This window comes from Gekko japonicus, unplaced genomic scaffold (genome assembly GCF_001447785.1).
Source record: "Gekko japonicus isolate JY-2015 unplaced genomic scaffold, Gekko_japonicus_V1.1 scaffold2803, whole genome shotgun sequence".
Lineage (NCBI taxonomy): Eukaryota > Metazoa > Chordata > Lepidosauria > Squamata > Gekkonidae > Gekko > Gekko japonicus.
In genome coordinates this window covers 66,609-71,234 of record NW_015160308.1, presented here as the reverse complement: position 1 = coordinate 71,234, position 4,626 = coordinate 66,609, and positions in this window count along the sequence as shown.

Below are 4,626 nucleotides of genomic sequence, written 5' to 3'. Positions count from 1 at the left end.
TGCGCAAGCCCCCTCGCCACGACAAGGCAGTGATCCATGAGGGGGCACTACACACTTACTTCAGTAGAAAAATAACCAGGCACCAAGTAAATATGCACATACAATCTTTTTAGTGCAATCACTAGCCCAGTAGATATAAAAATTCAACCTAAGGAATAAAATGAAAATCAATATATCAAGCAATATAAAAGCCAAAAGTGCATAATAGTAGTAATAATTGCAAAATAGTTACCAATGGTCCACAAATAACCTTCTAGGATTGTGTTGCCACAATAAGCACAAATAAAAATAAAAAGCAGTGTGGAAAAGTTTAGAATGCAGGAGCTTTATAATAAGGTAATCTGGTCATGTGATTGCACCTTACACATAGAGTATACCATTAAGGGATAAAGGAACAGTACAAATTTAAACATAATAAAACAGTCCATATATAAAAAAATATATACATGCTATACCAACAAGATTATATTGCACACCAGTCAACATGCTCATTCAGGCCGTATGGGGTTGCAGTCTTAAGAGTATGTATCCAATATAATTCTCTTTTTTTCAGCTGTTGAATCATCTGGTGGTGGCTACTCGGCCGAACATACTCGAGAGCAAAGAAGGCAAAATCTTTATCACTATGTCCTGCCATCTTAAAGTGCTCCGTCAAGGGTGCATTCTTCCTGCCCCGTCTGATGCAACTTCTGTGTTCAGTTATTCTAGTCCGCAATGGATACATACTCTTAAGACATACTCTCTGATCCAGCAGGGCTCACCCCTTTGGTGAGAGCCAGTTTGGTGCAGTGGTTAGGAGCGCAGACTCTAATCTGGGAGAACTGGATTTGAATCCCCACTCCTCCACATGCAGCTGCTGGTGTGACCTTGGGTCAGTTACAAGTTGTCTCGGAGCTGTACTCTCAAGAGCATTCCTCAAAAAAGCTCTCTCAGCCCCACCTACCTCACAAGGTGTCTGTTGTGTGGAGGAGAAGGGAGATTGTAAGCCGCTCTGAGACTCCTTCGGGTAGTGAAGGGCAAGGTATAAGAAATCCAATCTCCTTTTTCTTCTTCTTCTTATGTCATGAGTTCCCCAGCCACCAGCTGGAGGCTGGCAACCCTTCTGTAGCTTTCCTCGTTAATGGCTTCTCTTGCATTCTGACAGGAAAGACGTTTTAAAGGAAATAGGACGCGCGTAACTATTTTCCTTCAAGTCAGTGGGGCAGCCTTCCCTTTATATGTCTTTCAAAACCACCTCACTGGTGCATAGAGCAGCTGCTGTTTGTCCCCTGGAGCCAAGCTGCCTACAGTTCTTTTCCATTTTGGAATCCTTATATAGACTCCCAGTGCCGTAATCCCTTCCCTCTGACCACAAAGTTGGCATCAAGGGATGAGGCCCAAGGGAGGATAAATCCAAGGCAAATAATATGTCTCTACTCAGTTTAGACATGGCCGTTCCAGCTTGTTCTGACCGGCGATGGGAACATCCTTTTAATAAAAGATACTTAAGATGGTGGCTTGGAAAACACCCTATTTTGTTTCTTCTTCTCATCTCTTTTTAAAACCAGTCACCCTGATGAAGAGATCTGGAGGAACTGAAGGCTTGCCCTACAGCCTTGTCGCATTTTGGTTGGCCCTAATAAAAAGTATATGTTTGGGGCAGTGTTCCCTCTAAGCTGAGTTAGTGTGAGCTAGCTCACAGTTTTTTAGCCTCCGTCTCACTCGTTTTTGTCTTCGCTCAGGAAGGGATGGCTCCAGAGCAAACTAATTTATGCAGTAGCCAAATCACTCGCTCACAGCTTTAATGCCAGTAGCTCACAAAGAAGAATTTTGGCTCACAAGACTCCACAGCTTAGAGGGAGCATTGGTTTTGGGTTTGCCAACCTCCAGGTGGTATATCAAACAAAGAAACACTGTGATAAAAATGACAATGACATTTAATAAATCTTATGAACAGGGGTCGTTTAGTAGAAACTGCGATCCCCCGCGATCCCCCCCGAATCGACCTCTGCTTATGAACATCAAATTATATTACAAATGAAACTTTTACAATATTGCTAAGGAAATTCTAACATTCTCAAGGAAAAGTCCATCTGCCTCAATGAGCACCTGGTTATAAACTCATTTCGCCAATCTTTCTCAGGAGTAATGCTATTATATTGAAACGTGTCAGCCTCTTGATACAGCTTTTCTTTTTCGCGTTCTTCAAACCAGGGCTATTTTGGGCAGGAATGTAACTCATTAGCATGATAGGCCACACCCAACAGCAGGAACTCATTAGGATTGGCTACATTAGGGGTGTGTGGCCTAACATGCAAAGGAATTCCTGCTACAAAAAAGCCCTGGGTTTTGACAACAAACAAGTTAAACAGAATAAGAAGCAAAAGGTGGGTGTGGCTGGATAACCACACTTCTGGTAACATAGGGGTGCAGCCTAATGTGCTAATGAGCTGTGCTGTCAGGGTGTGGCCTAATATGCTAATGAGTTTCTGCTGTTGGGTGTGGCCTATTATGCTAATGAGTTCCTGCTGGGCTTTTTCTATAAAAAGAGCCCTGCTTCAAACTATCTTCTAGTTCCATTTTCAAATTATTACAGCTTAACTTCTTTTTTACTTTCTTCAAATTATCTTCTAGTTCCATTTCAAGTGTTTGAATTAGGAGCAAGCCAGTTAATTTGTTTCTAGTAGAAGCAACCAGTCCTCTTTTCCATCTGGCTAGAAGCCTTCTTCTTCTTCTTCTTCTTCTTCTTCTTCTCCTCCTCCTTCTCCTCCTCCTCCTCCTCCTCCTCCATTGGCTGGCAATTGCTCTCGATCTCAAGTTGCTGGCTCAAATGCTCTCTAGTGGTTTATAGCAGCACCACATCAGGGATTTCCCAAACCAGAGCTGGCAAGGCCACCTGCAACCAGGTACATAGCAAAAGTTCCTGGAAATAAAGTTCTGTCACAAACAGAATGTCTACCAGCTTTCTCAGAAAAGTCCAGAATTGCATCAGAATGAAGCTACGGTCCAAGAACATTCTCTTCCAAGTCACAGAATGTCCATAGACATTTCCTTGCTCAGTCCCTGGCAAGGACACGCAACAGCTTCCTTGCTAGAACAGACTAAGGCCCATCTCATTCCACAGGCCCATCAGTGGCCAGCTAGATGCATCTGAGCAGGGTTGCCAACCTCCAGGTAGGCCCTGGAGGTCTCCTGAAATTACAACTAATCCCCAGTCAACATGAGGGCAGCCAATGACAGGTCCAGACTTACAGTGGCCCCACCCAGTTTCTGAAAAGCACGGTGAGCCCCAAGAGGAGTACCAGCAGGAGCCGTGGTGCCCACGGGAGCCACGTTGGGGAACCCTGCTGTCAGTGTTTTAGATTAAAGTACTTGTATTCTGGGAAGAAAACATGATGTCTATTTAACACTGCTTTAATTGCAAGTGAAAGAGAATTTGGATAGGTATCCAGATGCCCGCCCACATTCTGACTCAACTCATCATGCGTAACCTCAGCAACTAGAGGAGAGTCGGAGCAACAGAAATTCAGCAGAGGAAATTCCTGTGTGTTTTCCTGGCTTGGAGACACCATGATGATGATGAAATCTCAGTTTCTGTGTCCCGAAAGCACTCATGATACCCACCCCAAAACCCCAGTTTACCACCAAAGCTTTTAGCCCCTTTTTCGTGTCTCAAATCTTCTCCGACAAACTATGTTAAAAATTATTTTAAGTCAGAATATTTGAAGGGTCAGGGCTGCTTTCAGAACTTCCAGAACATAATGCAAACGAAAGGTATTAAGATATCATACCCGAGCATGCTTGGCAAGGGGCAGAGTCATAGAATCATAGAGTTGGAAGGGACCTCCAGGGTCAACTCGTCCAACCCCCTGCACAATGCAAAAAATTTGCAAATACCTAATGTCTTTGGACAGTGCTGGCTCTTCGGCTTGGAAACGGCCTGCACAATGCAAAAAAATTTGCAAATACCTCCCCCACACACACACACCCCCCAATGATCTCTGCTCCATGCCCAGAAGATGGCAAAAAAAACCCTTTCAAGATCTCTGGCCAAAGTGGCCTGGAGAAAAATTGCTTCTTGGAAACAGAACTGTAAACTGAAGAAGTACAACTCAATTTTGTATTGATTGCATTTTCAGCCTGTCCTTCCTCCAAAGCGCTCAAGGTGGTATACATGGTTGGTTTTCTCCTCCTCCTCTATCTTGACCCCACTGGCCCCTGTGACGTAGGTTCACTTGAGAAAGCGAGTGGTGACTGGTCCAATTACATCCTACTATGTAGTTTGTGCCCCATTTAATATGTCATGTTAATAATACTTCTGCTTTGCTTCCGTTCCGTCTTTTTTATTTCCCATTAGGTCCAGTCTTCTACAGTTCTAAATCTATTGTGTGGCGTACTGAACATCTCATTCTGCTGATTGTCATGACTCACTCTGTAATCTGCCTAGAGTTCTTGTGAGAAAAGCAGAATTTATTTTTAAACTGTAGTTTTATTTTTATTAAAAGAAACAGATTTAGAAGAAGAAGAAGAAGAAGATATTAGATTTATACTCCGCCCTTCACTACCAAAGGAGTCTCAGAGCGGCTTACAAACTCCTTTCCCACCCCTCCCCACAACAGACACCCTGTGATGTAGGTGGGGCTGAGA